The sequence below is a fragment of the Mesocricetus auratus genome, unplaced genomic scaffold (genome assembly GCF_017639785.1).
Source record: "Mesocricetus auratus isolate SY011 unplaced genomic scaffold, BCM_Maur_2.0 Super-Scaffold_100676, whole genome shotgun sequence".
NCBI lineage: Eukaryota > Metazoa > Chordata > Mammalia > Rodentia > Cricetidae > Mesocricetus > Mesocricetus auratus.
This window is the reverse complement of record NW_024429266.1, coordinates 56,067,965-56,092,918: the sequence shown is the minus strand read 5'-3', so window position 1 is coordinate 56,092,918 and position 24,954 is coordinate 56,067,965. Positions and strand designations below refer to the sequence as shown.

Below are 24,954 nucleotides of genomic sequence, written 5' to 3'. Positions count from 1 at the left end.
GCAGGACCGGGAACTGCCCAACTTGCTTGGAGAACATTGATACTGTCTCTCTGTAAGCTTCTGGGTCTCTGCTTGTGGTAGAGCTCACACTACCCTCTTACAGGCAAGCTGGAGAGTTATCAAGTTACTGGATATAATGTACTTAGCACAGCCTGCAGAAGACGGAGTGGTGCCTAGCACGGTGGTATTGGACAGTTGGTAGAATGAGTGAGTGAATGAATGAATGAATGAATGAACTGGATGAAGTGTGCATTTCTGCTGGCCCAGAGCTGTAGCTCCAAAGCAGGATATATTCTGAAGGTACTCCTTAAAGGCATTTAAACACCACACCACACCATATAAGCCCACATCCTGTTCCATGATTGACCTCCACACAGTATCCTAGGGTCCCTGCAGGCTGAGGAAAGGGGTCTGATTCTTTTCTTCCTTCCTCTCACTCTGCTACCTGCAACAGCAAAGAAATGGATCAGCAATCAGGACAGTTGGCATCTCAAAAAGATGAAGAAGTTGATGCTGGTCACCAGGAAAGCCACTGGCACTGTGGACAGGAAGGTTGTCATAGCAACAGTCAGCTGGGACCACCTCTCTATGCTGCCATGGGAAATTTACCTTTCCAGGTATGAAAGCTACCCCAGGGACTCAAGCATCTAGTTCCCCAGCTTGAGCAGACACAAGGACAAAATAGGTGGACAGCATCACTCAGTCACCAATCCCGGCACCAGCAACCCAGCTTTTGCTCATGTAATGTTCATTCACCACCAAGAGTGAAGTAAGCGCGTCTTCCATTTTCTCCTCTCCCATTATCTACTCCAGGGCCAGCCACAAGATTGACATTTCTTTTTTATTTCACAGTACCCGGGCCCCTCTGAGCACGCCACACCGTGTGTGTGTGTGTGTGTGTACACGTATGTATACATGTAAGTGAAGTTCGTTTGGATACATGCATGTGTGTGTGTGCCTGTGTTTAGGCCAGAGCTCAAGCGAGGGTGTCATTCCCCAGCTGTGACCTTTAATTTTATACGCACTGTTTTCTATTGGCTTTGGCTCCTTTTCAAAGGGGCCGGGAAGCAAGGAGGAGGCTGCCTCACAGTCTCTAATCCATCTAAAATCATTCAACAAACAGTGGCCAGCCCTCCCAGAGGTCTGCCCTGCCCCAGCCTCTGCCTCCTCACCAACTCTCTTCGGAAAATGAGACAGCAACCAGGACTTGGCAAAGGAGTGTGACAGTGAGCCAGGGAGGGATCTTGAGGCAGCACCGAGAAGAAAAGACTTGTAGCGGTGACATCCACAACATTTTTTAAAAAATGACTGTTAGGCAATCAGACAGGTTTTCAAATGGCAGCTACAGTGAGTGGTTGAGTCACCCTGGTGCGTGTGGCTAAGGACCCCCAACTATAGCTAACTCTTCTTGAGGTTTACTTCACGCCCAGCATTATTCAAACTGTCTTACTCCTACTAATTTATTTATTCTTCAGAGGAACTGTCTGAGGTAGGCACGTTGTTGACCTCCATTTCTCTCTGAGGAGATGTGAGCCCAGGCAGCCGAGCATTGCCATCTACCTCTCAAACAGGAAACAGGAACTGACTAGCAACATGGAGGACCACCTTCAGCTCTGCCATGTCACTAAGCAGCCCTCTGAAACAGTTGCTAGTAATCATCTATCTCCCTTACCGATGAGAACACAAGACAGAGGAGGCAAAAGTCGCAGCCAATGGCACCTGAGCTGAACTCAGAGACTGGCTGATGAGACCCTTCTTAGAGCTGTCACCCGGGACCTGAACCAGCCCACTAACCCCTGCTTGCCTAGCGCTGCTCAAGGTCACAGCAAGCCTGACAGGAAAGACCCAGGCCATAGGGTCAGTCACTGGCTCCCAGAGACCACAACGGTGGGGAGCTCGCTGGGGCCCGCTCACAGCTCTTGCAGGAACCAGGGTTTCAAAGGCCCAGCTGTGTTCACAATGTCTTCCCAGCTGCTCTGAGCTCATCTCCCTCCCACACACCACTCACTGCCTTGCATTCTAACCTCTCCTCCACGCCACCTGTCCCCAGGCCGTCACTGCCCTCTCCAAAGCTTCCTAAACTCCCTACAGCACAGAGCCTACGTCTCATGAATGGGTGCGGTCATTTTTTTTTAATTTTTTACTATAAAAGGAATATGTGCTCTGTAGAAAATCTACAAGAACTTTATGTAAAGTAACACAAAGACAGAAATTTTGAAGTCGTCTGGTTCACATCAGTCTGGAGGTGGCTGCTCATTGATCACCTGGCATATGTCTACTGATGCTTTCTCCAAGAGTCTGGAATGAAAAGTTCTCTTCTTTCTCCCATGAAACCGCTACCAATGGAGTCTCTGTGCTACTAAATACTAAATATCCTTTGAGCTGGGCATGGTGACAGTGCCTGTAATTCCAGCACCCGTGAGCTGAGGCAGGACAATCTCAAAGCCAGCCCAGGCTACTCAGTGAGTTCAAGGCCAGCCTGAGCTATACCTTAAGGCCCCATTTCAATAATCCAAGGGCGGTAGTGACACACACCTTTAATCCTAGCACTCAAGAGGCAGAGACATATGGATCTCTGTGAGTTCGAGGCTAGCCTGGTCTACAAATCAAGGTTCAGGACAGCCAGAGTTGTTATACAAGGAAACCAGTGGGGGTGGGGGCAGGGGCGGGGGCGGGGTACACACAGGAATCCGAGGGATGGAAATGCAGTCCAGTGACAGAGTGTTTTCTCAGCATTCACCAGGCCTTAAGAGTTCCTTGGACAGCCATTTTTAATTGCTGCATGCCTCTACCTCACAGCCCCTCACAGAACCCACAAGGTCATGCCCCCCCAAACCCCAACATCACGGTTTTGCTGACTCAGTTGTTCTGCTGCTATGGCAGATGAGAAAGCCTCACCTGACTCCTCCTAATGACAAACGGCAAGGAGACTTGATATGGAGGATGGAGGCCATGACCAGGGCCAGGAATCAGCCCAAGGCCAGAGAGCTTCCTAGAAAAAAGAGGTATGTATCTGTGTCACAGGGCTCACTTCAGAGGAAGACATCGCGTCCCGCTCTATCTCTGCCTTTTGCTGTGTGAGACAGGGGGGTCTCTCACTGACTCTGGAGCTAGGCTGGCTGCCGGCAAGCACCAACACTCCTGTCTCTGCACTGTCCACCCGCCCAGAGCAGGGGTTGCAGGCACGTACAGCAATCCATGGCTGGTTTTTGTTGTTGTTGTATGTTGGGTTTTTGTTTTGTTTTGTGTTGAAATAGGTTTTTTTTTTTTTTTTTTTTTTTTTTGGTTTTTTGAGACAGGGTTTCTCTGTGTAGCTTTGGAGGCTGTCCTGGAACTCAATCCGCAAACCAGGCTGGTCTCAAACTCACAGAGATCCGCCTGCCTCTGCCTCCAAGTATAGGGATTAAAGGCGTGCGCCTCCATAACTGTTTATAAAGTCACTGGGAATTTGAAATCAAGTCTTCATGCCAGTGCAGCAAGCACTCAACCATCTCCTCAGTCCTCACATGGTTTTGTTTTGTTTTGTTTTATGGTTTTCGAGACAGGGTTTCTCTGTGGCTTTGGAGCCTGTCCTGGAGCTCAACTTTGTAGACCAGGCTGGTCTTGAACTCACAGAGATCCACCTGCCTCTGCCTCCAGAGTGTTGGGATTAAAGGCGTGCACCACCACCCAACATTTTTTTTTAGATGGAAGTATCAGCCAGGACGTGGAACATAAAACGAAGCTGTTGTGGAAAATAGCATGGTGGCTAATTCCTTCCAGGTACATACAAGCCCCAAGAATCAAACAAAAGCAAGCTCTACCTCTAGACTCACTAGGACACTATGACAACCAAAAGACGGGAAGCAGACCAACAATATGCAGTTTACAAATACAATGGGTTCATTGCCTTTAAACAGGAAGGAATTGGCACGTTACAACATGAATGAACCATGAAACACGCTAAGTGAAAAAAGCCAGATGTAAAGGACAAATGCTGTATGTTTTCACTTGTGAGGGACCGGGAATGCAGAGATGAAAACGATCGAGTTCCAGGCACTGAGAAGTGCAGTTTCAGGGTAGAGCGACCTGCTGCTCAGAGGAGGGATGGCGGAGTTGGTGACTGTCGTGTTAACAGCGCAAAGGCAGAGAATGCCCTTAGATTTCATTTTACAACGGTGCATCCATAAATTTGATGCTATGTATATTTTAACACAGTGTTTGCTTTGTTGAGACAGGGCCTCAATCTGTTTCCCCCCAGGCTGACATGATAATCCTCCTGCCTCGACTTCTCAAGTGCTGGGATTACAGGTGTGTGCCACCACCCTGGCTCACTCTTTTTGTTTGTTTGTTTGTTTTTTGTTTTGTTTTCTTTTTCGAGACAGGGTTTCTCTGTGGCTTTGGAGGCTGTCCAGGAACTCGCTTGGTAGTCCAGGCTGGTCTCGAACTCACAGCGATCCGCCTGCCTCTGCCTCCCGAGTGCTGGGATTAAAGGCGTGCGCCACCACCGCCCGGCTTTTTTTGTTTTCTTTTTTTTTTTTGGTTTTTCGAGACAGGGTTTCTCTGTATTGTTTTGGAGGCTGTCCTGGAACTCACTCTGTAGACCAGGCTGGCCTCGAACTCACAGAGATCCGCCTGCCTCTGCCTCCCGAGTGCTGGGATTAAAGGTGTTTTTGTTTTCTTAATCAAGAGGCAAAGTCCATCACTGTAGTTCAGTGGCGGAGTACTTGCCCAGCATGTCCCATACTTAGTACCCCCACTCACGGACACACGCAAATCAGTAAGAAACTGTTTGTAAACCGCGCTTCACACACCTTTAAAGCACATGTAAGCTGAGACAAGAGCGCGGCAACCCCACAGACTGGTGGCTAGCCTGAGACGGGGCGTCAGAAGGGCAGCATGGCTGCTCACAGGCCATGATTAAAGTCACTAATTGAAGAGTCTAGAAATGGCCAGAGCCAGACAGTATGAGCCCAGCTCTGCGTCAAGGTCTTGCTCCACAGTCTGTAAGAAAGACACAAGGTGCACTTAAGATTCTTCAGCTGAGAGGCAGGAAGCCTGGGATAGAGGAAGATACTTAGTCTCCTCTCAAGACTGACTTTCCCGGAAATCCCTTCTTCACAGGTCTCTCTAGGGTGACTGACCCCTGGTTCCCAGAACGGCTCTGCTGTGGACTTGCTACACACTCTGGGCTGTGAAATAGGGCTACTTCCGGGTGCCCCACTATCTACAGAGGTGACAGGACAGTGAATGCCACAGCAGCTGCCCTGTGCTGAGGAGCCACTGGGGAGGCCAGGACCATTGTCCCAATCCTCAGGGAATAATCCACTTGCGGTCATGGACACTGGCTTCAGTTGGTCCCCTGGGCATCTTTTTCCTTCTCAACAAGTGACAAAGTCCCACTAGCCCTAAGGGTCATCTGATGTTTTGTTTTCTGATTTTTTAAAGATTCATTTATTTATGTATTCTATATTTATTTATTTATTTACTCTAGTATGAGTGCTGCACTTGCATGCATGCCTACATGACAGAAGAGGCCATTGGATCCTATTATAGATGGTTGTGAGCCACCATGTAGTTGCTGGGAATTGAACTCAGGACCTCTGACAGAGCAGTCAGTGCTCTTAACTGCTGAGCCATCTCTCCAGTCCCACTTTCTGATTTTTTAATCTAGCATTTTACTGACAGAAAGCATCCTCATTCTCTCTTGACTAAGCACACAGAGTTCACTGTGTCCACAGACTAGCCTTACTCTGTAGCTTAAGAGTGCAGGCCCCTCAGATGGTGGCCGACCCCAAGGACCCCAGGGACTCCCTGGAAAGCCACCAGCATCTTCATTCATCTCTGATGAAAGAGAAGGACGCCAGCCTGGGGCATCTCTGATCCATGGGATCACTGAGACTCCTCCTGTGGCTTCCCTCCCCCCCCACCCTCCGTCTGCAGACCTAACCCAGGGGAGGACAAGGGGTCAACAACCGGGTCAATGGAAGCGCCTAGATCTGCACTTAGGAAGAATTTAACCCTCCTCCTCCCGGCTCAAGACTATCCGCCCTAACAGATCTGCCTACGGGGATGGGGAAAATAATTGCAGAAGGCCTAGAAAGATGGAGTGAGAATTCAGAGTGTACTAGAGAGAGCCAGCCCAGATGTGAGGCCCTCCCGGACCCCGTGCTAGTCTGGCCGAGCTTCCTGAGGTCTCCAAGCCTCAGCTTTCCCCTCTGCACCACAGGAGTCAATGTACCCTTCCCTGCCTGAGATCACTGGAGGGCCGGCCTCACCACACTTGTTATCTGACCACGTACTTGATACACCGAGGGATTCACACAGTCACATACACAGTCACACATTGGGGGGGGGGTGTCTGGTGCACATCACCCAGACATTTGCCCAGAGCATCAGTTACACTTCTCCAAGCGGTTAAATTACAGGTGAGAGGGCTCAGGCCTTAGATGCAAAGGGGGAGGGGGAGGGGGTAGTGTGCTAAGGCCCTAACTTCCATCATGAGGGTGTAGCACAGAGCAGGTCACATGGGGAAAGGACTCAACAGACATAACAGCACAGGCATCTACTGGGTGATCTCAAACTAAACGGAGTCGCTGTTCAACATTTTGTTTTGTTTTGTTTTGTTTTCGAGGCAGGGTTTCTCTGTATTGTTTTGGAGGCTGTCCTGGAACTCGCTCTTGTAGACCAGGCTGGCCTCGAACTCACAGGGATTCCCCTGCCTCTGCCTCCCGAGTGCTGGGATTAAAGGCATGCGCCACCACTGACCGCCCAGCTGGTGTTCAACCTTTTAACATTGTCTTGTCATCTACAAAGCCACCCAGCCAATTTACAAAAACAAACAAAAGAACTGCAACAATACCCCAAGACATTTTAAGTACGTTTATGATTTCTTGTCTGTCCCAATTCATAGCCATCCTCACAGGCATGCATCCCCGGGCTTGGACATCCTTGGAATCTTTAAATGTGCTGGTCTGCAAACCAGACACATTTCACAGACAAGGAAATTTAAACGAAGAGGAGGGAGCAGGATGCAGCTTAGAGTCAGCTTGACTCCAAATCCCAAAGCGCAGACCAGGCCCTCTGTGAAGGAGTCACTTCTTTTTTTTTTTTTTTTTTTTGGTTTTTACGAGACAGGGTTTCTCTGTGTTGTTTCGGAGGCTATCGGTCTAGCCCGGCCTTGAACTCACAGAGATCCGCCTGCCTCTGCCTCCCGAGTGCTGGGATTAAAGGCGTGCGCCACCACCGCCCGGCAGGAGTCACTTCTTATGGACTCTCCAGTCCCAGTGAACCCTTGCCATCCGTGGACTCTGCATGTAGCAGGGACACAGCAAGACTTCTTCCCTGCCGCCACGGTCCTAGGAGGAAGCAGACCCAGGTAGCCATGAAGCCTTTACTTCCTGCCAGTCTCTCTGGCAGCATCCAGCATCAGAGTCCAAAGGTCAGCTAAAGGCTGTTGACTATTATAAATTATTAAAATGGGCAGTCCAGCTTCCTGCATTTGTGTGTGGGAGTTCCAGGCCTCCGTTGGTTCTACCTGGCAAGAACTACCACCTTTAGTTTACAGGAGACAGGAAAGGCAATGTTTTCGGAGTCGAGCTGTCACTTTTGTCACACCTAGCCTGTAAGTTTATCCTTTAGGGGGGCGTGCCCCTAGCGAAGTTGCACGGAGCCTCAATAGCAGCTCTCTCCTTGGTCTCTTTGGGTGAAATGGTCACTGATAGCACAGCAGCCAGTAACAGCAGCCAACAGCTGGATGAGATCCTCCCAGGCCAGACTCCATCCTAGAGACTTCTTGCACACGCCTTTTTGTGACCCTCCCCATACTGGCACTGGTGGCCAAGACTTAAAAGAAGCACTGAGGCATGGGGTAACTCGGCCAAGGTGAACAACGCATCTGTTTCCCAAATCCAAAGGAAGAAGGTGTGGAGAGCGGACAGAGGCATCCTAGATGCCAGAGTCTAAGCCCACCGTGTCTGGAGAGGTACTCTTTTTTTTTTTTTAAAGACTTATTTATTATGTATACAGCATTCTCCTTGCATGTATGCCTGCAGGCCAGACAGGGTACCAGATCTCACTACAGATGGTTGTGAGCCACCATGTGGTTTCTGGGAATTGAACTCAGGACCTCTGGAAGAGCAGTCAATGCTCTTAACCTCTGAGCCATCTCTCCAGCCCCGAGGTACTCTTCTTTTACTAGGTCTTCCAGAGAGCGCAGTCGGGGTACTGGGTGGCAGGCACCCTGTCAGGGCGGAGAAGGATAGTTCTATCGCCGCCCAGGACAAGCCTCAGTGGCCAGCCGCCTCCACACTGGACACAGATGATGAACAAGAACACACATATCACTTCACTGAGTCCTTTCATCTTTTATTATTCTTTTTTCCCCACTGTGAGAAAACTCTGCTGTGAGGAGGCAGCTTCCAGGCTGGCAGCCATGCAGCTCCCAAAGTCGGCCTGCTTTTCTGAATCACTCAAAAAGTGTTAGCAGTTCCCTTTCTTCTGTCTCTGTTGCAAGCAAGACTTCTCTGGTTCTTTGGCATTCCCGGTTTCTTTCTCCACAGCTGCCCTCCCTGGGGTGTGGTTGCCTGTCCACCATGTGGCTAGCTGACCTCTGGGATGGCCCGACTCAAATCGCATGGCCGCCCCTCCCCCCTTCTCTTCCTTCTCCAAGAAGCTGCTGAGATTCATAGCTTGCCGGCCCAGGTTTTTAAAGGTTTTCCTTTAAAATCTAATAAATGTGTCCTTGACTTTCGGGGGGAGGAGTTGTACTCCGATATTTGCCCAAATCCCAGTTCAGGGTGAGCAGAGCCAGGGCACAAACCTAGGCCGCTCAGTCTCTCCACAAATGTTGGGATGGCCAAGGCCCCCCAACTTCGGCAGATGCCATAGAGGGAGCTGAGCCTGGTTGCCTCGTCTCCCATCTCACCCAATCTTTCTACCATGACGGTCTTGGTAAAGTTTTGGGAAATGTCATTCCTTTCTAAATATACATCAAACCTGGCAGGGCATGGTAACACGCACCTGTTCTGATCATCCTCAACCACTGAGCTCAAAACTAGTCAGGGCTACACGAGACCCTGTCTCACAAGCACTGGCCACCAAACCGCTTAAAAAGACATGTAGAGATCGGCCTGGAGCACCATCTGCCCCTTCGTCAGAAAGCCTGAGCATGCAGGAGTCTTGGGCAGCATGGGTCAGGCAGATGATTAAAGCAACATGGCTCCCACGCTGCTAGCCTGAGCCCTAAGAGCTGCTAGCCTTGGCAAGTCAACACAAGGCTCTCGGTCACCAGCATTCAGCACAATGGGAAGGCAGCAACAATGGCTTCAAGTGGAAAGAACAGAGACTGCTGGGAATTTTCATGGGACAATAAGAGACGCTTCGGCCTGAATGAACCAGCCACCCATTCTGAAAGTTCTCTGAAACACCCTGTTTTCCCATTGTCAACAAAGTCCCAGCATTGTGGCTGGGTCCAAGGTTTGGCTGGACTGGGTGGGCTCTGTCTAACTGCAGTCTGCGTCAAAGCCCGCCACTCCTTCTGTTCGGACCCAGCAGGGCTCCCTCCTGAGCCTCTGGGCTGGTCCTCACAATGTAGCCCAACAGTGGTGTCCCAAATATGCTGATGTGGGGATGCTACGGAGCCTGGGTGCCATGAGCCGTGCCTGTCTTTTTGTGAGCCCTTGTCATCGGTTCAGAGAACAGAGGGTGAGCAACTGGCCTCGGAGTGAAGAGGCCACCAGCTGTCCCCGGGAACAATAATGGGCCAAACCTCACAGGTAGAAACCATGTTCAGGCTCCTACTGCCTAACACACAGTGTGCTCACCAGAAAGTGAAGCTGGCCTTCAACAACCATCAAGTGGCCCCATGCTTAGCTTAGGATGCAGGTGAGGTGCAATCAGCCACCACTCCCCCCAAACCAGAGCCATGAGCAGAGGTCTTGGAATCGGGCTCTGCCTTTCCCAGATTGAGGTTCCCACCATGAGTCTGGGAATGGTCTTGAGGAAAGTGTGAGAAATGCCTGTAGTCAAAGCCAAACATTTGGGAGGACAATGGAGAAATGAGGAAAAAATAAAGACTGCTTACCTGAGAGATGGAGAGGGGTGGGGAACTTGCCCCCAGGAGTGGGGATCAGTGAGGTACCCAGGGAAGCATGGAGAGCAGCTGGGAGGAAGGGGCACCCCGGATGCCAGCTCTGCTTTCTCCATCCTGGACCCCCACACGACAGTCTGCACACAGCCGAGGCACCCACAGAGCTCCATCTGCAGCCCGATCTTGAAGCCACCGACTAAAATTCCACCAGCTCAGCACATTGCAAAAAGGGGGTGTTTTGCTCAGGCACCATTCTTTTCACGGGGGTGGCCATCTTGCCTGCTCCCCCTCTTCTGGAGTTCTCCTGCATGATTGCCCTCCTTTTCCTTATAGGGGTCTTTCCAGAGAGCTCAGGGAATACTACAGGCCTGGTCAGCATCACAGCCCAAACACCGTTTGACAAACAGAAAGCTCAAGTCCAAGGTCCCTCAGGCATGGTGCAGGACGGAGCTGCCCACCCTGCTTCCTTCCCTACACAGGCCAGACTCAAGCTAGCCTGTGGTGAAACTGGCGCCTCCATAGCCCAAGACACCACCGTCAATCACAAGTGTTGATCCCTTCCTCCTTCCTGTCTAGCCTTGCCATTTCCAAGTGTCGTCCCCCAACACTGGAGAACAGAATGTGCTTGGCTGGGGACCCGGATGCAATAAATTGCTATTAACAGAACTCGGGCTGAAAAACAAAACCGTAGGCCTCTTCCTTTCTGCTCCTCTCAAGCTCAACACTAGTCCCTGTGGGGCCAAGAGGAGAAAGGCTCCCTTAGGCCAGTCACTTCCAGAGAAACCGGTTCCCGCTGGCTCACTTCTGCCTCTGGCACCCTCCCTTCCAGCAGCTACCCCTCACACCATGAAGCCTTCCTTCACAGGCACAAGCCAGGCCGCCGGAACCCTAGATACCTGCTCCTGGTTATTCTGCTCTACCTCACGTTTATTGGATACCTGTGGAGTACAGCCTAAAGGCGCCCAGACCCCACTATCGTGGAGAGGCTGGGCATTGCCCTCTGCAATAAGGAAGGGACAGGAAAGCACAGGCGAAAGATACAGACATGGCCAAAAAGTCAGACACACCCATCTTGAGAAAAAATGAGAGATAAACTTAAGTGTTTGGGTGCAGGCTGTAAATAATGTACTCACACTGCATTGAATATAGACAAGGCCCTGGGGAGAGACCAGGGGTTCCAACTGCTCCTTCCTCTTCTCTTGCTTGTTTGTGAGGTGTTCGGAATTCCTGCAAAGCCATCATCACCACCTGGCCATGTGAACCCGGAGCAGCGTCCCAGCCCAATTTCCCACATTCACCCTCATGGCAACTGGGTCTCTGTCCACCTTATGGACACCTAAGAAACCTAACTCAGGGGAGGAAGAGAAAAGGACTATGTTCACAATGAACGCAGCCACAGTGGTCCCTGCCTAGCACATGCCCTTCCAGATGTCTAAGATGGGCTATCTGCGGCTTTTAGGAGACCCCAAGGGACCTGTCACCCAGACAGAATGGATGATGGATGGACTGCCCCATGGGTGGGCGGCTTTAGGTACCAGGCCCTGCCTGGGCCTGTCTGGGGCTGCTCTGTGCCTTTCCCACTGGGGTGGAGCCCCTGGAGCCCAGAAAGTTCTATATACACCCAGGCTGTCTCACTGCCAGCCTTTCAAAGAGACTGTGTGACAGGCCTGAGATACACATGCCACCAGCAGCAGGAGCTAGACCAGGGGGCCAATAGTCCCATACCCCACCTCCAACACAAAACAACGACAAAGGAGATGCCAGAGGGCTCCCCCCCAGTTAGAAAGGGACAGGAGCTGCTCTGGGCAGCCCCAAGCATAGCCTGAGTCTAATGACGCCCTAGAGAGAGCAGGCCTCCCCATCTAGTCCTGCAGAAGTGGCAGAGCCCTCAATGAAGCCTCCCAGCCTCAGCTGCGCACTCACGCCACGGACAGCCTGGCCCACCAGCTTCAGAAAGCCAAAGAAAAGACACAGACTATTGTTTCCTTGTTAGAAACATGACAGGTCTACGCTGCAACCCTACCTTAGGGGGCACCGTCACCCACCAGGCACTGTACACCTGGCCACGCTCCCTCTCTGTCCTCACACAAATCCTGTATGGGAAATACCACGACCCTGGGTTATAGATAAGGAAGATGCAAACGTTAAAAAAAAAAAAAAACCAGAAAAACCCTAGGTAAACAGCCCAAAACCAACATTCACAATCTAAAATGTTCTCCCCCCTTCCCAGAGTGTTTTCACTAAACCATCCTGCCTCTCTGTAAACTGAACACTAACCTGGAATGAGCAATGGCATTACCACAATACAGAGCTGGGGGCATAAAGGCTGTCGAGGGGACAAAAACTGGAGTCTGACCTGGAGGAGCCACGCCCTAACTCCCCACACGTGCCTTCAGGATGGCCCAGTCGACCCTTAGGCTGTCAGCCTCCAACACTGCGCTCTAGGTAAACCACAATTCACTCCACTGTGCTTGGCTCACAGGCCGGCCTTGCCAGAAAGGCCTGCCTACATTCCTGAGCAGCAATCACCAACAGTTCACTCAAACCCCTTTTAAATGCCGCATCCCCCAAACCTTTCCTAGCATTCCTTGAAGAGGGAATTATCCACAGGAGGCCACCTATGGACAGACCTTGGGCAGCCCGGCTCTCTAGTGCTTAACTCGAATGTTTCCTGTTTCCCTCCCAGGCTCCTGCAGATACTCTACCAGGTCCAGCAACAGCAGCAGGCTTCTCCTAACATAGGCCAGGTTCATACCTCTCCATAGGTGGACCATAGGAACACGAGGTAGCCACTACTGTTATTGAAGACTTAGTCTGGGTACCGAGGCTTCCTGACTGCTGGCACTGTCTCCCCAGACCCTAGAACAGAGCCAGCAGAAAGGTTGGCTAAGGTCTCCCGTGTATGATCTAGGAGGAAGGGGGATGCGTTGTCACATTTTAGCTCCCCCAGCCCGAACTCCCCCCACCCCACCCCCCGCCCCATGGATTTCTGGGATCCCCACTCCTGACACTACATCCATCCTTCACCAAGTTCCAGGAACTCTTCTCACCTCCTGGGCTCACTGCCCCAGCAGGGGAAACTCAGGCCCATAGAGACCTCTGGGCTATGGGGTTATGCAGACAGGTCCCCTTCTTCCTGGGGTGTACCTGCAGGATCTGTCTCAAGCAAGCATAAACACAGGCTGAGACAACACCTCAGCTGACCTGGTCACTGGACTCTGGGCAGGCCCGAACAAGGGAGGGGGCTACGCCTTGAGGCAGGAGGATGGGACAAGAGGCCCTTTGTGTCAGCAGCTCCTGAGACACCTGTTCTCCACTCCTGCCTCCTGTGGCCACCCTCACCCAGCCTATGAGCAGCCTTGTTTATCCTGCGGTGCTGGCACTGGTGGCTTGACCCCTGCATGGGGCTTCATAGCCCCTGCCAGCACCTGCCTGGTCCTGGCAGCCCAGAGGCTCCGGTCAAACACAATCTCCTGTTGTTGGGTTTGGGGAGGGCAACAGAAGGTGGGCAAGCCGCACAAGCATTTCATGCCAGCTTGGCTGGCAATGCTGCCCCTGTGCTGCCTGGGCATCCAGTCTCCTGCATGACACTGTGCCCAAGCCCTACTGGAAAGGAAGGCAGCTCCCTCCAGTCCTTATGCATGCCACACATAGCAATGCTAGTCTCCGCCCTGGCTGGCTTCCAGGTTGAGGTCTTATGGTGTGACCTGTGAAGATGCCACCACTCTGTGTGCCTAGACTGATTATATGTGACCAGACAGTCATCTCGAGGCCACAGCATAGTGGCCCCATGAAAGACACGGACGGGTAAGTTCTGCTGGGTGAAGGCAGGAAGGTTCTGATGCCAAGACCCATGTGCTGAAGCCACTCGGGCAAGCAAGACCCTTCGCACTTCCCATTCTCCTTTCATTGTGTTGGGGCCCCAGCTCAACATTCCAAGCCGAATGCGACTTCACTTGGGCACCAGGGATCCTACTCTGGTGTCCACTTAGCTAGAAGTCCACAGACCCTTTCTAAACAGCCAAAGGCACTACACTGGAACACAAGCACTCCCCTCAGCTCTGGCCCCCCAAGCTCACGTGTACAATCAGCCAAAATCATTCTCCAATTTGGGTGTCTCACTGAGGAACACTGATCTACAACCTTGTAGAATAGCGAAGATGGATGGTGGGCGTGGTTTACCAGGTAAAGGCGCTGCCTGCCAAGCTTGATGGCCGAGTTCAAGCCCTGGAACCATCATGGCAGGAAGAACGGACTCCTGAAAGTTGTCCTCTGACCCACATATTCACTGCACACAAACGTGCACGCACTCACGCACGCCAGACACACACACACACACACACACACACACACACACACACACACACACACACCTGTTCTGACTCTCTCCCCAGGATATCTTGGCGTTTACTAAACCACCCTGCCTGTCTGTAAAGTGAACACTAACCCTCTCCTTCCATTCACAAATGGGGGGAGGGGAAGAGCTCCTTGACCCGAGGGATGGCAGGAGCTGCAGGCCCCTCCCTCTGCTTTCAACACTTTCTAGTCCTGTCCTACCCAACACCCCTCCAGCTCCCAGAGCCCCGCTGTACCTGCACACAGGCTTCCTGCCAGCCTTTTATCCTTCCTTCCTTCCCCACCCTACCCCACCCCTCAAGACACAGGCTGAGCACCCAGACCTCCCTGGGTTGGTTGAATAACTTCAGACTCTAACAGCAGAGCTGGGAACTGGGAGGGATGGTTGGGGGTCACAGAAAGCCTGCAGTGAGGTCAGACTCATCTAGTCTAGCCTCACTGCACAACTGGGGAGTTCCTGACCACTTCAGCCAGTGGGGGGGGGGGCTCTGGGCTGTCACAAGATGGCCTGGCCCAACCTCACAGGTCCTTTGTGCGGTGAAGGCCACTCCCCCGTAGGTCACCCCTTCCAGCACCCAACTCCTCTAGGTCTCCCATGGAAACATCCATTCCTTTCCCTGTCTCACTGGCAAATCTAGATCTATCTTAAATCCTTTTTGCATTCTGGTAAAGTAACGGCACTGCTGACGCTACTTTTAGGGACTAGAAATGACTGAGTGTGTGGCTCAGTGCTAGCCTGCTTGCCTCACTCGCATGATCAAGCAAGGAACTGGGGTCCTTCCCCAGCACAGAAAAATCATTAATTAATGAGCCACAATTTTTAAAAAGAAGTAAGCAAAGGCCGTTGGCCTCGGGAGGGCCACCCACATACATCAGCTGCTCAGTCCATTTGTCGCACCTGGACCCCAAGGCACCTGCCTCAGCCCCCAACTCCGCGCAGGCGCCGACCCCTCGTCCTGCCAAGGGGCGGGGCGGCCCACAGGAACCGGTTCTCCGCCCGGCCGGTTCCGCAGGCAGGAGGCGGGGTGCTTGGAGGACAGGCCGGCCGCCTTGGGGCGGGTCCCTAGGGAACCAAGCCTGGCGGGGATTCCGGACCCAAACACCAGGGGCCGGGCCAGCGGTGCGCCCTGGGCTGCCCCTTCCCCTTTCTTCTCAAGCCAGAACACTGAAACCTTCCTTACCTAGGGGACAACGAAGGGGGAGATAATAATGCTCCTCCCCAGCCCTGCTCCATCCCCATGGACAGTTTATAAGGCTTTCTGCTAAAGCCAGAGGGAGTGGGGTGGGATGTGGGTTCCTATCTGGTGAACAGAATTCCAGATTTGACAGCTTCCAAGAGACCAGAGGGCCTAGCTAAAGAATGTACTTAGTTAGGAAAAAGGCGGCAGCTGGGGATATTGTCCCAACTTCTTCTTTGTCTTGTACTCCATAAGCCCCTGCCTATTCAGTATCTGGGGCTCCTCTTCTAGCTGGTCTGGTCCCAGGAGCACCGGTGGGTACCAAGATACCAGGCCACACTGCGCAGCTAAAGCTGTAGCCGGCTCTTGGATGGAAGCAGCGGAACAGCTACTACCCACTCCTCACAGGTCTGCTCACCATCCAGATGCTTCTCTGGAACTTGGTGGGTCCCTCTTGACAGCACCAAAGCCTGATAGTACTAGGAGCCTCCAGGCCAACCCAGAGATGTCAAGCCATAAAAGGGTAGTCTTAAAGCAGGAGAAGCATCCTGCCAACCTTGGGTCATGAGGTCCAGAATTCTCCTGAAGAAGCAGGAGCAGGGGACTCCTGTCTCCTTGGAATAGATCAGGCACACTTGGGAGGGTGCATGTGCCTTTTATGAAAGCCTGGTGACACATACCCCTTCAGGGACATTGGCAAAGGGTAGAGGTGGCCTTGTCCAAATGTCAAGTGATGAATCTCCTACTAAAGTCTTCCCAAAGACTAAGGAAAGGACACTCCGGAAGAGGGTCGCCAGACAAGGACCTGCATTCGGAGCATGGGTTCTGCCTGCATCAGGGAGATTGTGGGTGCTGGCTCCCCATTTGGTGACAGGCATTTTGACAGCCACCCTGGTTGACATTTTCATGTTCCAGGAAGGGGACTAGCAGAGGGTGAGAATGACAGCAAGTTCAGGCAGGAGCAGGCCCTCTTAAGCAAACAGGAAGGTAACTCCCATTCAAGGGGGCAGCCCTCCCTGCCCAGAGGCCTTTTCAAACTCTGAGCTTCACCCCTTAATGCACTGAGGATGGGGTGCAGGTGAGAACAGGGGCTGTGGGACCCTCTCTTTCCACGGCATCAGCTTCTTGAGAACTTACTCATGCTAGCCCAAGAAAGCCCAACCAAACCTCCAGAAGAAACCTTAGTGCATATGAGCCAGCATCAGCCCCTAAAAGGCAAGAAGCTGGGTCCCCAGGAGGGATGCGGTCAGTTCAGGCCAACGGTTACCTGGCAGCCTCACAGCCCAGGGGGCTCAGCAGCTCTAGGGGGAAGGTTTTCTCTGGGCCATGGCTCACCTCACAGCCCAGATACAGGACTGGAGAGGACATGGCTCACATCTGCTCTGTCTTGAGGTCCTTCTTCAGTCCCCAACTCTTAATTTTCCAGCGAAAAGCCCAGGTCGGGCCTCTTCCCATCTGGAAGTAAGGCTGCAGGAGGACCTGAGATTGGAACCGTCTCTACCCTTCCTGGCACTCCGGGGTCACACATCTAGGACGGAGTCAGTACTATGCAGGTGAGCCCTCCAGACAGCCCCTTACTGACTGCCCACTCTAGTTCAATTTACTCTCCCCTCCCCTCCATACAAATGAGTCTCCACCAGGACATATGGATTTTTTTTATTTTAAGCTGGGGCCATCTCTCTCTCTTTGACCTCCACACGAGAGCTGAGACCCATATGTCCCTACAACCATCTCACACACACAGTGTAGTAAAAAAAAAATAAACAAAAACTGTATGTATACACATTAATTATCTTTACCAAGTTGTAGTATACATCGGGGTTTTTTTTTTCTTCACTTTTTCCAGGTTCTAACCTGGAAATGTATTTTTGGGTTTGGGGCATAGTTGATATGTGTGCACATATACTGAATTTACAAAGGACAAATTGAGGATCACAGTTTCTCATGATCTTTAAAAATCATAAATTGAGACGGGCGGTGGTGGTGCACGCCTTTAATCCCAGCACTCGGGAGGCAGAAGCAGACTGATCTCTGTGAGTTCAAGACCAACCTGGTCTACAGATCGAGTTCCAGGACAGCCTCCAAAACAATACAGAGAAACCCTGTCTCAAAAAAAAAAAAAAAGAACAAACAAACAAACAAAAAACCATAAATTGATCACTTCACACTCTCCAATGGCTTCCTGTGGCACTGACAATAAAATTCGGCCTACCACAACGGCCACCACGAGCAGTTATTCCACCGGGTGCCACCAGCCAGGCTCTGAACCTCCTGATCCTTCAGGCGCTCTTCTCCAACCACAGAGCTGAATACGTGGTTCCAACACGGCGCCTGGAATGCCCCTCTTCCCGGCTGTGTGCAGCCAGCCGTCTCCTGTCCTCAGGCCTTTTCTGAGTTCTCCCAGGATAGTCTGCTCTGGCCTCCCAATGCTCCCACCGCCCCAAGCGCTATTTCCCCACCTGGGGTATTTCTTCTCATGATTTGGTAGAGAGCTGCCCCCCCTACAGGTAGAGGCCACCTATCACTGCCTAGCACAGGCCTGGCAGGCAATGAGCACATTCCCTCCACAAGTTTCTGTTAAGTAATGAAGCAGATGTCTTCTGCACAGGTTTTCATCTGCAAACTGCCTCCCAACACCAAGCTTCCCCACACTGGCCCCCTCCCCCACCCCCCCCCCACACGCCCGGTGAGGGTCAGAGGAGGAAACGGGTGCCCGGCTCTCCCTCCCTGTGCTATGCAGGAATAAAGACAAGAACTGGTACCTACCTTACATTCCTAGAAAACCCTCCTCCAACTGCCATTGGAAAGTTGGAGGTGACACCCTTGCCCCTCATGTATCTAATCCCAGATGCAGCATGTCCTGGCAGCCAGGCTAGCTAGAAGAGGTTCTCAAGTGAGCCCCAGTAACAGGAAACAGATACTACCTAGGGAACAGAACCCTCCAGGGCAGGCAGCCTGCCCGTCCCACATGACGGTCCCCTGAGCCCAAGACACCTGGGTTCCTCTCAGTGGAAATCCATCCAGTCCCAGCGACAAATGCACATCCAATCCCGAGTCTGCAGTACAGACCAGGGTGTCCAGGGTTACCCTCTTGAAGACATTTCCTTCCTGGGGCTGTTTCCAGGGCGAATGCTCCATGGTGCCAAGATTAATTTTTAAGAATGAGGAAAGGAGGGATTGAAATGCCATGCACAAAAGCTGGGAAGGGAGGGAAAGACGGAAGAAAAAAATACACAATAAGGTTGAAGCAGACAAATGGACACAATCAATTAGAGGTAGGAAAAAGTGTGGGGTCTCTTCCTCCCCAGAAGTGAAAATAACCAAAATTGATAAATGGACACAATCCCAAAGAGTTCTTCTGGGCTCAGTACAAGGTCATTTAAATTGCAATGGCCCACGTTGGAGATGGTAATCACTTCCTAGTATGAACTAGGCCCTGGGCTCCATAATACTGCTATTACAATAATGACACAGCTAGCCAGGTGTGTTGGTGAACACCTTTAGTCCCAGCACTAGGGAGGCAGAGGCAGGCAGATCTGAGTTCAGGGCTAGCCTGTCCTACAAAAGAAGTACCAGGACAGCCAGGGCTACCCAGAGACCCTGTATCAAAGAGCAAACTAATAACAATAATAAAAGATATAGTTAATAATAATAATAGACAACGACAAACTTCCCAAACGCACACACTGAACACAGTACCCAGGATTTCCTGAGGCTAGTGCTCTACCACTAAGATACTCCCCGACCCCAACAGCTAACGACTGTCTAGCACTATGTGCCAGGCACAGCGTTCTGAGATTACACCAATATTTTTCATTCCCAAGACCACCCCCACCAGGTGGATATTGTCAGAATTTAACCTCATTTTACAGATAAGTAACCTGACCAACAGGGTTGGGTTAAACTGATCATAGAGAGCCACACCACGAGCAGCCGCACTGGTGTACAACTCCAGCTTCCTGGTTCTAACTACTATCTGGCTCTCCTGGTACAGGTTAAAGCCTTCCAAACAGTATCCTCCAAACAATCAGCATATGCCAGTTCCAAAGATAGGTGCACAAATCCGCCCTTTTTTTTTTTTACTGGAGAAAGTACAGACGATGTCTGGAAATAGCCAAACTCAAGCTGCCCCTCTTGCTGAGGAATAAGACCCAAGCGTGCTGAATCCCAGCACCCTGAGAGAAACTTCCTAAGGCAGCATCTGATTGCTGTAGGTCAGACCCCTCCGTCAGAGCCAGCGCGGGGGCGCCGGGCCCGGAAATTCCCACAGAGCTAAAGCAAACTTCCCAGGAAAACTCCTCGGCTTCCTCCAAGTCCTTGTCACGGAGATCGCTGCCAAGAGCGCCAGCTGCTGGGGACCCTCCCAGGCGGGAGCCGCCGCTCAAGCGCCCGGGGTCCTCCCGGAAAGGTCCAAGGCTGAAGTTCAAAATTCACGTCCAACGCAGGCCAGATTCCCGGCCCCTCCAGGGACTCTGGGGCAACTCCCACTCCCGCGTCCCTCTCCCCCAATTCCAAGTAATGGGGCACCTCCTGCCAGGACATCCAGGCTGCCTGCGGGGAGATCTCGCGGGCGACCCTAGAGCTCTTAGGGAATCTGAGCAGCCGCAGCCGGCGCGTGCACACACACGCGTGCACACAAACACACCCGCGTGAGTGTGTTTACGTACCGAACGTGGGGTGGGAAAACAATGGCGAACCGCTGGGACTAAGCGACCACCCCTTTCCTCATCCCACCAGCCCTGTGCTCAGTTTATTTCTACCGTGAAAGGGGGAGTGAAAGACGCTCCTCCGACACCCCACCGTGGGAGGTAGGGGTGGGAAGGGGCAGGCTGGAGTGGAGAGAGGACAAGAGCAGCAACCGCAGAAAAACGGGAGGCGGCGCCCGGCTGGTCCGCGGAGAATGAACCGGAGCCGTGGGAAGGGTGCGCGCTGGACCCCCATGCACCCAGGGGTCGGAGCTCCGCGTCGCGGGCACCCGAGCCCCACGCGGGGCGCACATCGGACGTCTAGACTCGGACTGGGAATGTGAAAACTGGGCGGGCTGGTCACGCTGGGGAGAAAGACCTAGAGCCGGCGGGGCGCAGAGGGCGGGAGGGTTGAGGACTTCCTAAGCCCAGCTCGCGCGGCGCGCGCACGCCACCCCCATGGTTTGCAGCCACTGCTCTCCTAAAAGACTCGGGTTAGCGCCGCAGCCACTGCTCTCCTAAAGGACTCGGGTTAGCGCTGGCGCCAGCGGCCGGCGTTGTGAGGGGTCCCGTAGGATCCGCTCCGTCTGGCAAAACTTTGCCCAAGATGGAAAGTAACGCGGAAGAGAGCCAGCGTATCCCCACGAACACGGGGGCGCGCGTGTCAAACTTCGCGAGGCTGGGGAGAGGGGCGCGCGTTGCGGAGGGGCGCACTTACTAATCGGTCAGGCGCTGGCCCGAGGTCGCAGCTCCGCGCTCCCGCTTCTGCTCCGTACGTCCCGGCGGCCAGCAGCCTGGCCTTCCCGCTCACATGCCCGGGCAACGCGGCGGGCAGTGGGCCGGGGCGGCGCGGCCGGGCGGAGGCACGCCCCCCCGCCGTGGGCTGGAGGCGCTCAGGACCCGCGGCCCTCCGGGCTCCGCTGGCCACCGTCGCGGGCTCCGAGCTGAGGCCGGGCCGGGCGGCGCCCTCCGCCGAGCCAGGCCGCTCGGCACTCTGCCCTCTGCCCCCGGCTGACCGTGCTGCCTTCCGCGGTCCGGCTCCCAGACTCTCCGCCGCTGCGCGGGCCAGGCCGGCGGGTAGTGCGCTCTGTCCCTCCGCACAGTTCCGAGCCCGCTCGGTTCAGAGCCAGGGCCTCCGAAGCTGAGCGCGCCGCCCTGGCCTTCGACCCGCGCCGGCCGCTCCGGATCTCGGGTTCCTGAAGCCGCGCTCGTACACTTCAGTTCCCAGCCGGGACTGGAGCAGGGAGCTCGCCACTCGCTTCTGCGAAAGCCACTCGACAGCCGCGGAGGAGAAAGAGGGAGGGAGGGCGCGCGCGGGCGGGCGGGCGGGGGAGGAGGGAGGGTGGGGAGATGGAGAAGGAGGGAGGGACGGAGTTTCCTCCTCCTCCCAGCAGCTGGTCCAGCCAGGCCTCAACAGCTGGAGACCTGTGCTGAGAAGGGGACTGTGGAGTTCTCCAGAGCCAGTGGAGATGTAGCGACTACTGGATAAAGAAAATAGGAGAAAGAAGGTGAATTCGGCTCACTCCCTCGACTCAGGTTGCTGCAGAGAGTTGCTACAGAGAATCCTCATGCCTTTGAACAAGCCCTAAGAAGTTGTTTGCCCTGCTCACAGCCTCTAAAAACAGAGAGCCTGTATTGAGCTTTTTTTTTTTCTCACTTTGTAAATCAGGCTGGACTCATAGAAGCCCTCTTGCCTCTGTCCCCAAAGTACTGGAATCAAAGGCGTGCTCTACCTGGCCCAGCTTTAGATTGAATTCTTTAAAAACTAGACTTGACAGCTGCGGGGTGTGGCTCATACTTATAATACCAACATTGGGGAAGCTAAGGCAGGAGGGTCTCCATTTGAAATCAGCCTGAGGGGGGAAGACAGACCTACTTTAGCCTGATCTGATCTCTGACAGACAGCTTCTACACGTCTCTGGCCACTCCCTAGTCCTGTCCTTTTCAGAGTCTCTCCAACAAGTCTCTTTTCGTTTCTCCTGCCCTATTTAAGAGGAAGGCATGAATGAAGAATGGATTCTCCTCACCCAGCCCATTTATTGAAAGTCCACAACAGACCTGACCTAAGCAGGTGCCAGGGACCACCAAGATGAATGGCGCCGTGGCAACTCTTCCAGGATTCCCATGTTGTGAAGGAATGGGTCAACCACAATTCTAGAAAGTGCTAGAGACTCAGGCAGGGTAAGCCATATGGCCTACCAAGGACACTAAGCCGTGGGGACTGGAATCAGAGTCTCCTTAGAGAGGCCACTGTCCAAAGTGGGTCTTGGGGACCTGCCAGAGTACTGTAGGTTGAAGGAATGCCAATTGTGGGACTGTATAACTGTCCTGAGGGATGGCCAGCCAGGAAGCTTACGAAGTCTTTTAGGAACTGCATTTCATCATTCCCCATTTGCTGCCTGGATGACAAGTCTTTTTATTGTCTTTTGCCTTTGGGGTCTCAGTCTGGTATCAACTCTTCAGGAATTCTTTCTTGGGGGAGGGGTCAAATCAGGGCCAAGAACTCTGTGCATGGGCTCTGAGAACCCCCCAATCCCTTTGTCTGTGTACTCCCCTGGATGGTAAACTCTGCAGGACAGGGACATACCTCTTGTTCATGGTTAGATCTCTTGTGTCTAGACAGGAGTTGGCAAAGAGGAGGTTCTTAATACATTCTTGTTTATCAGTTGGCTGATTAAAGGGAATGGTGTTCTAAGCAAGGCTCTGATGAGGTCAGTCTAGCCAGAGGTATGGAGATAGGCCAGTAACGAGCATCAAAAAACAAAAACAGATGGGAAAAGTCAACATTAACTATTGAGGGTCTGGTTTTAGGGTGTTCAAATATCCTGTAACATTTCCTCCTTTTTGTCTAAATAAAAAAGAAGGGTTTCGCCGGGCGTTGGTGGCGCACGCCTTTAATCCCAGCACTCGGGAGGCAGAGGCAGGCGGATCTCTGTGAGTTCGAGACCAGGCTGGACTACCAAGCGAGTTCCAGGACAGCCTCCAAAGCCACAGAGAAACCCTGTCTCGAAAAAACCAAAAAAAAAAAAAAAAAAAAAAGAAGGGTTTCATTCTAACACAGTAAAACTATATACAATAAAAACAATTGTTGAGCATTGGTGGCTTTTAATCCCAGCACTTGGGAAGCAGAGGCAGGTGGATCTCTGTGAGTTCAGGACCAGCCTGGTCTACAGAGTGAGTTCCAGGACAGCCTCCAAAACAATACAGAGAAACCCTGTCTCAGAAAAAAGAAGAAGAAGAAGAAGAAGAAGAAGAAGAAGAAGAAGAAGAAGAAGAAGAAGAAGAAGAAGAAGTATCAGGTATTGTCTAAATAAAAAGGAAATGTTTTAACTGTAACACAGTAAAATTGTAAACACAAAGAATGATTCTCATTGAAGAATTATATTCACAATGCCCAATCTGTTAGTAACTGGAAAACTTGGAGAAACTATTATCTATTTTATCTTGGTGAATCCAAAGTTTTATACCTAAACCACTTTCTATCATAACTTATATTGCCAAGCTACAAATATCTTTTTAGGCCTTAAAATATTTTCTTATATAAATAATTTAAGCTTTTATGTCTCCCAACTCTATAAACTTTACCTCTCTTTTATAAGTTTCTTTTCTGAATTTGGTAACAATGAAAATGGTATAGCTATTTAGTCTTCAACCCCCATCAGAGACCAGAGAAGGATGAAATACTACCTGAGTAAACAGGAAGTGCAGGAAAAACAACTTCCAAAACTACAGAAATGATAGAGACAGCTTCCAGGACAGTCACTCAAGTTTCTCTGCAACGTTGGGATATCCATCTTCAGCCTTCAAGCCTAGAATATCTGACAGACTTTTCTGTGAAGCAGGAAGTTTGAAGGGCTGACCTACCTTATCTTGGCAAAGTTAAGCAGTCAACGTCCTGTAGCAAGCTTTCTCAAATGTAGTCAGACTGCGAATATCCCACAACTTCCTTTGTGTCCTGCCTATCCAATTAGGACAGCATATTTTCCACAGTCAAGGCAAGAGCAGTTTCTTTACCCAGTGGCTAACTTTGCCACAACAAAGACAAACTGTGTATGGAGGTTGTTCAGTGCCCATCATCTTCTCTGGAGTACATGGGTGCTGTCATGTTATTAAAACATTTTAAATGCCATATTCTGTAGATCTCTGAAGTGTTTGAAAACCATCTATCTAATATAAATGTTTAATCCTGAAAACATACCTAAAACATGTTATAGATGAACAACTGCTAACCTGAATTTCTTAATTATTCTAAACAGTTTGTAATAATAGAACTTTACATTACATTTTAAAATGAACTGCATAAGTACCATATCTTTTTTTTTTTTCTGAGGCAGGGTTTCTCTGTGGCTTTGGAGGCTGTCCTGGAACTCGCTTGGTAGTCCAGGCTGGTCTCGAACTCACAGAGATCCGCCTACCTCTGCCTCCCGAGTGCTGGGATTAAAGGCATGCGCCACCAACGCCCGGCTAAGTACCATATCTTAAAGAATAGAAACATGTCTACAATATGTTATAACAAAAATAACCTTAAATTTGTATCAATATACTAAAATCTATACCAAAGTAAAATATTTGAGACTAGTAGTTGCATTCAATAATCTACCCTTTTATCCTATCATCCCTATATCCCCCTTTTTCTTTTCATAAAAAGATCCCTGAATCTAACCTC

At 51.7% G+C, this 24,954-nt stretch overlaps 1 protein-coding gene across 1 annotated transcript in view; it reads right to left on the bottom strand.

Annotated features, from left to right (window-relative positions):
* Positions 1-21,581, bottom strand: part of Sox13 (SRY-box transcription factor 13) — a 47,449-nt gene extending 25,868 nt beyond the window's left edge. Inside the window, exon 1 of the mRNA XM_021229124.2 lies at positions 21,007-21,581. The gene's annotated coding sequence lies outside the window, so the exon portion shown is untranslated. The remainder of the gene's footprint in view (positions 1-21,006) is intronic.
* Between the last annotated feature and the right edge of the window lie 3,373 nt (positions 21,582-24,954).